This window comes from Centruroides vittatus, unplaced genomic scaffold (genome assembly GCF_030686945.1).
Source record: "Centruroides vittatus isolate TY-2023 unplaced genomic scaffold, ASM3068694v2 contig_880, whole genome shotgun sequence".
In the NCBI taxonomy this organism is placed as follows: Eukaryota; Metazoa; Arthropoda; class Arachnida; order Scorpiones; family Buthidae; genus Centruroides; species Centruroides vittatus.
Window position 1 is genome coordinate 2772283 of NW_027122572.1, and position 11003 is coordinate 2783285.

The following is an 11003-nucleotide window of genomic DNA, read 5'->3' on the forward strand; positions in this document are numbered from 1 at the left end:
GCTTCGAAACACCAAACTTATGTTTACTAAAGGAAAACTCTTAAGAAAAAAATTGACTGACATCCAAGTATTTATAATTTCTTACTTAGCACAAGTTTTTCCTTCTCACATGTGTTTGTTTGGTTTAAAAGTTATAAACATAAAAGATTCACGTGTAGCACTTTTAAGCCTCTTTTTAATGTCTTCAACATTCTTTAATGAATTACACTATAAGAGTAGTAGCACTTGCAAATTTTATTCGGATAATCAGGGTTCCACTGTAATATTAATTATACTAATGTTGTTCAATAACATACATTTTATATATTTTCTGTAGAGGAAATCTTTTGACTTATTACATATGAGCAGATATTTATTGAAAATATTTTATTACATATTACTTATGTCAATTATGTAAAGCAGTTATAATCAAGATGTTAAAACAATTTAACATTTTGTATACATTTATCAAACTATTTCTGAAATTTTTTCTAAAATTTCTACAAGAGCTTTGGTTTGCTCAATTGCAGCTTTTAACATATCTACAGCCAAAGAAGCTTTACCCGTCAACCGTCCACTGTAAGGAGTGATTACAGGTTCAATACCAGCTTTGCTGAAGAGAACTACGAAGCATAAACAGTTTATATTAAACTCTTAAATAAAATATTAAATCACTTTAAAAAATTATTTCGGTTAAGTTATGTCTACTTAGGATAACAAGTAATAGTTCTTACTTTCATTAGGTGGTATTATATGTCTCATATCCGTACCTATATTACGTAGAAAGGTAGGGAGGTACCTATTTCTCTTAGTTCTCGTGTTGAATGTCTCTCTCTTATATCTAGAATCTACGAGTGAGTAAATTGACAAAAATTAAATAATGTGTAAATCAAAAACATAATAAATAAATAAAAACGGTTACTGCAGACAGGCTCAAAAGTCAGTTAATCATCATATATTTGTGATTTGCAATAACTTCATGTTTTTATCGCGAATTCACTTGTTTCAGTCGGTTTCAACAGTTCTTAAAATGTGCATCAATTAACGGGTATTTTTCCATCCGGTATAGGTTAAACAATCTATCATTAACTCAAAAGAATTTACTAATATTAAGATAGAAATATCTAAACAAACAAGGAATGTAGAAGTTTTTTCCTTCTTTTGATATATCAAAACTAAAGAGCAAAATACGTTTGCTTATACATATCAAAGCATACGCATTTCCTTTACTCCTTAATTTAAAACCAATGATCTCTGGCTGAAGATTTCGGATTCGCGCCTGACCGACGGACTGGCCACGTCACATTTTATGGGTAATACCTAAGTAGGGGTCAATTTCTCGTAGAATATTGTCCCGAAAAGCATCTACTTTTGGTAGATAGCCCAAGTGCTGCTTTTCGTTATCCCATCATCTTCAAGCATTTTCTAGGAATTTAAAGATTCACTTTTGCTAAATGTTGGAATTTGAAAATTCGTTTTTCTAAATCATATAATTAAGTACAATTGTTCAAAGTTCCTTTTGATTATCAATGGATCTTTTGAAATTATACTTTGTTACTGCACTCGTCTGCACCTACTCATTGTGGTTCCTTTATACAACTCGATATGTAACGCACACTCGAAAAGTTTAAATAATCATTATCTTAAACTGCTGCTCATTGGCATCAGTTATGTTATAGTGCATCAGTCTACAGAGTGTACAGTACTAAAACGAATATTTTGTAAGTAATTAAAGTTTGAAAGTAATTCCTGGCATCACAGCTTGGTAGTTTATGATTTTTAAAAACTGTATGTTTCTTACTGTTATGTAATAATGCTTTTTTGAAAAGTGATCCAAATTATCAATATATATATAAAAAATTCATTATTATTACTTTCTGATGAAATCAATGGGCATAAGTTTAACGTCTATTCTCTGCTTTTCTTCTTTAAATGAAATCGACTTAATGCACTCGTTTTGCATCTTTGAATTTATAATGTTATAAATGCACATTCCTGCTGAACAATATTACAGCTTTGGTAATTTGAATTTAGTATTCAATGCGTTCGGCCGAATGGCGGTGGCGATAAAAAATTCAGCCTTCAGTCACTGGATAAACTGGATCGAATCCAGGTGCTAATAACTTCCAGAAATTATTTATTCTCCACCGTCTGTCTCGAATATGTCGAAACCTGTTTCTGAACATCGATCGTTCTCATAGTGGGCCAGGCGAATCCATAAGAATTATAGAAAATCACCTTGTTAGTACCCGTGAGAGATACTGGCCGGAAATAAGAAGCAAATTCAATAAGATATGATTATCTGTCTCTAGACAAATTTCGACAATGAACGACTAAATGTATCGTAGAATAGCTCACATAATACACACATTTATAGCTAAATCAAACCGACTTATATTATTAACTACTGATTAATTTACGTGTTTTCTATTAATACTTAAATAATTCTTAGACCTACCATTCTTAATGTCGTTGAAAGTAGATGAGACTGAGTTTAATCCTTCTTCAGTAGCATTCGCTGAATCTACAAATAAACGTTTTAATTATTAAGACAATTAAATTGAGTAATGAACAATCATTTATTCACATTCACTTACCAGAAACGTCTTGAACATTTTCTGAAAAATGTAGAAGATATTTTGGTTCAGTAAGCTTATTCACAATCGAGAATTGAGTTTCCGATTGTTGAAGTTTGCGAGATTCGTCGCTTTTTCCAGAATAAATCATCGCCTGCACGATGATAACTAGTAGAGTTGCGCGTGAAATCATCATGCATCAATGGACGTTACTGAATTGTGGCTTGTATTCTAGTTTAGACGCATTTATATATTGTAGAGTATTACTGACATTGATATATATTTAAATATAAATATTTTAAAATTACATGTTCATAATAATAATTGCGTATCAAATAAAAAATATTCGTGCATCTACATGATAATATTATACAAATGATATATCGGTGAAATTATGGATACTGCTTTAATGTTTGATTTATTCAAAGTTCCATAGTTTCATAAACTTTATAAAAATAAAAAAATAATTTTAGAAATAACACGGTTGATTTTATTCAATTATAACTTTGAAGTTCATAAAAAATTTATTAGATGTTTTTGGAATTTTCATAAATATGAAAACTTATCCATCGTATTGCCGCGGGAAAGATTATAGCTAAACGACGTGGCGAATTGTTGTTTTGAGTTAAAGTTAAGTGGCGGTCTCAGTTCAACCTAAGTTGTCAAGGATAATATAATCCTGTACAACGTTTTCCATCACATTAATCGATTTCATGAGGCTTAAAATAGCTATAACCGTAGTTACGTTACAGCCTATAACGTACTGTGCCTTGGGATAATCAATCAATTAATTAAATATGAATATATAGTCTACACATTCAAACCAAATTCGTTTATTTTCATAATTGTAATGTGTAATTTTAAAAATATACCCAAGTAAAATAAAAAAAGAACATTACAAAATAACTTGATTTACTACCTTTCCTGCTTTTTGTATGTAGGAGGGAAAGTGTAGCGATAGGTGAAAAAATGGTTTCCTGAAAATTTTTATATTTTTGGACTCAGAGTGTCTTGAAACGCCGAGAAATTCGAAAAAGGTTCAAGGGGTTTTTCTGTATGTATGGATGATAGTGTGTTTGTGTTTGTGACACAAATTTGTTTATCCTCTTTGAAGCTTAATAATTTCTATGCCTTTTGTCGAAAATTTCTGAATTTTGCAAGACGATTTCTGTATTAGGAAAATTGATGTTATTGTGAGATAAGCAGAGGCTCAGGGGTTTATCCTCGCTGACCACTTACACTGCACGGGTTGGTAAAACACGATCTCGTTGTCGTTTCGGATGGCTAGGAGGGCAAAAAAAGAGTGAGTGGGGAGGTGCGTCGGTAAGTCAGCAGGCGTCTTGGATTGACAGGAGACAGGTTAACAAATAAAACACTTATTGAATACCTAGAATAACATATAAGGCGATTACAAACTATTCTACGATAGACTGTGATTAAATGCGGTTATATGCAAGTAAATAGATTCTAACTAAGACGGCTATGCGTTAAGCCTATTGCTGTTGCGGGAGAGAGAGAGTTTACAAAGGTTCTAACAAAATAGCTCTGTGTGTGTGAGATTGGACGATATCTCAAAGTGTGGCGGTCGCCGAAGATATGGAAGAGTCGCTGAAGGTCTTCTCGACGGGATTCCGGTCTTAGACATGGAGAATGATAGACAGAAATATAGAAACAACTTCCTATGTGAGCGTGCAAAGTTCCGGTTGCGCGAGCTTTTATAGATTTAGTGTGGGAAGCTGTCGGATGACTTGCGAATTCTTGACAGCCAAGTGTCAACTTTCCCACCTGACTGTTGATAGTGCGGAGATCTTTGCTCTGTTTCTCTGCGAGGAATTGTTTCTCTCGGGGATTGTTTACACTAATTTGTGAAAAAAAGTGAAAGTTTTCTTTCATTTACACAGATTTTCCCGCTAAAATCCGCGGTCTCACACCATCCTTTGCTTTCTTTAAAATTATACTTGGAGTATAATTTTAACTTTAAAATTCTCTCTCTCTCTCTCAAAATGTCGGGGTCGACAAAATTTCTGACAGACATGTAGCTACGTTCAAATTGAATGACTGGTAGAGATGACAGAGATAACCATATGATTTCGCTTGCGTGCGCATCTGGTAATGTGGTACCCAGTTTCAGGCTAAAAGACCAACAGTCGGAACGGGTCGTAAATGCGATTGACGCAAGAACATCTGCGAACACGCTGGAAGAAAGAGTGGATCGCACTGGCGACGACAGAGTGCATAGACTGGCAGATTCGCCAAACGGTCTGTCAGGACCCGTTCACCACGGCACGTAACATCCAAAGACGCCTGACATCTCAGCGGGTACTTTGTGTCCGCCCAAACAATTTGCAACAGGTTGCACGAAGTAGGGCGACCAACAACAGGGATGCCATGAACCGCTCTTCGTAGGGCTGTATGCCTGTCGTGGTGTCGTCATCATGGTAACTGGACCACTGAATGACATCAGGTATTATTTATGGATGAATCTCGCTTCTGTCTGTGGAGAAATGGATGCTGTCGATGGGCTCGACCCATCCACAGCAGCCATATCTCGGCTTTTTTTGCCAAGTGTATCGTGGTTTGGGAAACCAGCATGTTCGATCAGCGGACAGCCCTGGTACACATTTCCGGTACTCTACAGCGGGCTCGTAAATCACGAATTGTGAGGCCTGTGGTTCGGCCACTGGTGCAGGCTGTACCCGACACGTTGTTCCAGCAACATAATGCTCAACCGTGCGACACATGTGAACTCTCACTAGCCTGAACAAAATTCACATCTTTCCTTGGATAGCAGCCTCGCCGGATCTCTTCCATCAAACACCTGTGGAAACTCGTCTGACGTCAGGGGCACCGGGAACCACCGGGCACATATCATAGATGACGTGCGCCTCTCAGTGGACGCAGCTTGGCAAGAGATACCTCAGGCAATCATTAATCGCCTCGTTGATAGTATGCCTAGCCAAATAGCGGCCCGTGGAGCCAAATTTATTACTCAATAAGCAGGTGTCTGTTGTATTTCTTTGTTTGTTCTTTTAATTATTTGCATATCTCTGTCACCTCTACCGGTCTTGCAATGTGTATGTGGCTACGTTCATTCTTATGTGATGTTGTAATTTCAGTTTTGAGGAATGTATATCGTTATTTAATAATTTATTTAGATACCCATTAAAAATTTATACTGGCGCTAGTTTTTTTTTATCAAACAAATAAGTCTACCATACATAATTTTGCAAGTTTCGGGCCTATTACTGTCACCATGCTAATATTATTTGATTGCCTAAAATTTATTACCCATTTTAAAATAATTATTACGAAAACGATATTTTATTAAATTTATGAACCAAGCTTATGTTTCTTAACATATTTCCTATTTTACTCCATTTTATTGAAAACTGCATCGAGACTATATCTTAATTTAAAATTCTATACGTAGATTTAAATTTAATGCTATTCTTCTTATTAATTTATCAGTTTTTTTACACAGAATTCTAAATTTTTTGTAATCACATAATTTTCGTTTAATGAATCATTAGAAGTTACATAAATCTGAGTTTCTAAAATTCAAAAGTGGATGGCACTTCTCTTCAGATTTATGCGTTTTCAATCTTATTTTTAAATACGTTGTTTATATTCTGCAAAATTTGAAATTCTATAGACCATTTTTTTATTATTTTTGAATGTTTTTATACGTCGATTTCTTTAATTTCCTCCTTTCGGTTTTCTTGCAATTCTTTAAATTTTTTGCTTGATGTAATTTCGAATTTTTATCCTCTTTCCATTGCAACGTCTGCTTTATAATAGCTAGATTATTTTTTTAAGTAATGTTTTATTAAATTATATTTTTTATGATAGTTTATCCCTTTCTTGTCTTAAATTATTTATTTATCTGATTTTCACGGTTTGTCATCTTAGCAAAATTATTTTTTATACAATATTTCAGATTCTTTTTCTCTTCATCCGTAATATCTGAAGTACGTATCATTTGCCTTTCCGATACTATTTCTATTGCTTTAGTAGATGTAGGAGCGTATTAGCCGCAAAATACAAAAAACGATTCGGCTTAATTAAAATGTCACAGTCCAAAAAAATAAATAGTTTGAATATTTCAAAAGTAGTTTTCAGGTTCAATTGTACAATACTTGTAGAGAAAAAGTATATTATGTAGGAGAAATCAAAAGACCAATAGAAGTAAGATTAAAATATCAATTGTCTTGGGCACTACATTGTGAAGAAACTAAATGTATTATTGACAGAAATAATAAAAAACTCTGTACAAATAAAAATATTATATTTGAGAAGATCCAAAGAACATTTTGTGATAATCTATTGCAAAAATAACATTAATTTAAATAAAGAAATGAAGATCGATGACATATGGTACGACGTAATTGTTGATTATAAAACGTCTTGTAGACAGGAGATAGGATAGCAAATTAATGTATTATAAAGTTTGTTCTTATCGTTTTCATGTGAAACTTTTTATAACGTTAAGAAATATTTATATACATATATTTTAAAAACTTTTGTAGCGTGATGAGACATTGAAACAATTTACGTCAATTCGAAATGATTTGCCGAATAATAGTAAGAAAAGCGTTCGTTAAGTATCTTAGTCTCTGATCAATACGGATTACAAGAAAAGACGAGTCAAATTACTAATCAAAGACATAAAGAAGAAAAGTTTACATAACTGATATCTGTTTCCATTTTTAGAAATTTTATGTATATTATTAATTAAATTATTATTTTGAAAAAATATATCACAAGTTACCAATTCGACAATAATCCAGTCTGAGTTATTTCAATTAGAATCTATTTTAAATATTTACTATCGTATATACCACACCTGACTCTCACATTGAGGTTACGCTTCTTCGAAGAAACTGCTATTCCTTTTGATTCATTGTTCCTCTTACCTATTAACATTATTGGTTAAAAAAAAAAAAAAAACTTATGGTATGATGTTATACGATGAATGTAGGAAGTCTGTCGGAAAGCAACCTGTGTTAGAATTATCACGTAATCTTATCTGCGTATAATTATAATAGCCTATAAATAATAACATAATAAAATTGAAAACAAACATAGTAAATTTTTATATTTTTTTTGTACTGTTTATAAAGCTTTCAGATGAATTAAGAATTTTGAACACGTGCTCAGAATCCCTAATTCATCTGAAAGCTTTATAAACAGTACCAAAAAAAAAATATATATATATAAAAATTTACTATGCTTTAGTAAGCAATCTTCAAATTCCTGGCAAAGTTTCTCTCTTATATATAACAAGGCAGATAAGGTAATAAATCAAATCGTTATTTTGCAAACCTATATAATATTTTAATTGGGGATATTTGTAAAATTACACATAATCATTATAAAAATAGATGAATTTAGTTTGAATGTATACACTATATATTCATATTTAATTAATTAATTAACGCGAGGCACCAACATTATAGGTTATAACGTAACTACAGTTATCGCTAATTTGGGCCTGGTGAAATCAGTTAATGTGATGGAAAATGTTGCACAGAACAATATTATCCTTGATAATATTGTTCTGTGCAATTGAACCGAGTTCTAGGTTGAACTGAGACCGCCACTTAACTTTAACTCAAAACAACAATTCGTCACAACGTTTAGTTATCATCTTACCGCGCGGTAATATGATGAATAAGTTTTCGTATTTATGAAAATTCCGGGAACATTTAATAAATTTTTTATGAACTTCAAAGTTATAATTGAATAAAATCGACCGTGTTATTTCTAAAATTATTTTTTTATTTTTATAAAGTTTATGAAACTATGGAACTTTGAATAAATCAAACATTAAAGCAGTATCCATAATTTCACCGATATATCATTTGTATAATATTATCATGTAGATGCACGAATATTTTTTATTTGATACGCAATTATTATTATGAACATGTAATTTTAAAATATTTATATTTAAATATATATCAATGTCAGTAATACTCTACAATATATAAATGCGTCTAAACTAGAATACAAGCCACAATTCAGTAACGTCCATTGATGCATGATGATTTCACGCACAACTCTACTAGTTATCATCGTGCAGGCGATGATTTATTCTGGAAAAAGCGACGAATCTCGCAAACTTCAACAATCGGAAACTCAATTTTCGATTGTGAATAAGCTTACTGAACCAAAATATCTTCTACATTTTTCAGAAAATGTTCAAGACGTTTCTGGTAAGTGAATGTGAATAAATGATTGTTCATTACTCAATTTAATTGTCTTAATAATTAAAACGTTTATTTGTAGATTCAGCGAATGCTACTGAAGAAGGATTAAACTCAGTCTCATCTACTTTCAACGACATTAAGAATGGTAGGTCTAAGAATTATTTAAGTATTAATAGAAAACACGTAAATTAATCAGTAGTTAATAATATAAGTCGGTTTGATTTAGCTATAAATGTGTGTATTATGTGAGCTATTCTACGATACATTTAGTCGTTCATTGTCGAAATTTGTCTAGAGACAGATAATCATATTTTATTGAATTTGCTTCTTATTTCCGGCCAGTATCTCTCACGGGTACTAACAAGGTGATTTTCTATAATTCTTATGGATTCGCCTGGCCCACTATGAGAACGATCGATGTTCAGAAACAGGTTTCGACATATTCGAGACAGACGGTGGAGAATAAATAATTTCTGGAAGTTATTAGCACCTGGATTCGATCCAGTTTATCCAGTGACTGAAGGCTGAATTTTTTATCGCCACCGCCATTCGGCCGAACGCATTGAATACTAAATTCAAATTACCAAAGCTGTAATATTGTTCAGCAGGAATGTGCATTTATAACATTATAAATTCAAAGATGCAAAACGAGTGCATTAAGTCGATTTCATTTAAAGAAGAAAAGCAGAGAATAGACGTTAAACTTATGCCCATTGATTTCATCAGAAAGTAATAATAATGAATTTTTTATATATATATTGATAATTTGGATCACTTTTCAAAAAAGCATTATTACATAACAGTAAGAAACATACAGTTTTTAAAAATCATAAACTACCAAGCTGTGATGCCAGGAATTACTTTCAAACTTTAATTACTTACAAAATATTCGTTTTAGTACTGTACACTCTGTAGACTGATGCACTATAACATAACTGATGCCAATGAGCAGCAGTTTAAGATAATGATTATTTAAACTTTTCGGTGTGCGTTACATATCGAGTTGTATAAAGGAACCACAATGAGTAGGTGCAGACGAGTGCAGTAACAAAGTATAATTTCAAAAGATCCATTGATAATCAAAAGGAACTTTGAACAATTGTACTTAATTATATGATTTAGAAAAACGAATTTTCAAATTCCAACATTTAGCAAAAGTGAATCTTTAAATTCCTAGAAAATGCTTGAAGATGATGGGATAACGAAAAGCAGCACTTGGGCTATCTACCAAAAGTAGATGCTTTTCGGGACAATATTCTACGAGAAATTGACCCCTACTTAGGTATTACCCATAAAATGTGACGTGGCCAGTCCGTCGGTCAGGCGCGAATCCGAAATCTTCAGCCAGAGATCATTGGTTTTAAATTAAGGAGTAAAGGAAATGCGTATGCTTTGATATGTATAAGCAAACGTATTTTGCTCTTTAGTTTTGATATATCAAAAGAAGGAAAAAACTTCTACATTCCTTGTTTGTTTAGATATTTCTATCTTAATATTAGTAAATTCTTTTGAGTTAATGATAGATTGTTTAACCTATACCGGATGGAAAAATACCCGTTAATTGATGCACATTTTAAGAACTGTTGAAACCGACTGAAACAAGTGAATTCGCGATAAAAACATGCAGTTATTGCAAATCACAAATATATGATGATTAACTGACTTTTGAGCCCCCCTGCAGTAACCGTTTTTATTTATTTATTATGTTTTTGATTTACACATTATTTAATTTTTGTCAATTTACTCACTCGTAGATTCTAGATATAAGAGAGAGACATTCAACACGAGAACTAAGAGAAATAGGTACCTCCCTACCTTTCTACGTAATATAGGTACGGATATGAGATATATAATGCAACCTAATGAAAGTAAGAACTATTACTTGTTATCTTAAGTAGACATAACTTAACCGAAATAATTTTTTAAAGTGATTTAATATTTTATTTAAGAGTTTAATATAAACTGTTTATGCTTCGTAGTTCTCTTCAGCAAAGCTGGTATTGAACCTGTAATCACTCCTTACAGTGGACGGCCGACGGGTAAAGCTTCTTTGGCTGTAGATACGTTAAAAGCTGCAATTGAGCAAACGAAAGCTCTTGTAGAAATTTTAGAAAAAATTTCAGAAATAGTTTGATAAACAATGAAATGTATACAAAATATTAAATTGTGTTTTAACATTTTGATTATAACTGCTTTACATAATTGACATAAGTAATATGTAATAAAATATTTTCAATAA

General features: G+C 32.2%; 2 long non-coding RNA genes across 2 annotated transcripts; one reads left to right on the top strand and one right to left on the bottom strand.

Moving 5' to 3' along the window:
* Positions 1-779: 779 nt before the first annotated feature.
* LOC136983282 (uncharacterized) lies at positions 780-2754 on the bottom strand. The gene is made up of 3 exons (XR_010882011.1): positions 2577-2754; positions 2438-2503; positions 780-827 (listed from the first exon to the last, which is right to left on the bottom strand). It is a non-coding gene; the product is annotated as an uncharacterized lncRNA (long non-coding RNA).
* A 5847-nt stretch (positions 2755-8601) lies between these two features.
* Positions 8602-10568, top strand: LOC136983280 (uncharacterized). Its single transcript, XR_010882009.1, has 3 exons — positions 8602-8770; positions 8844-8909; positions 10519-10568. It is a non-coding gene; the product is annotated as an uncharacterized lncRNA (long non-coding RNA).
* Positions 10569-11003: the final 435 nt, after the last annotated feature.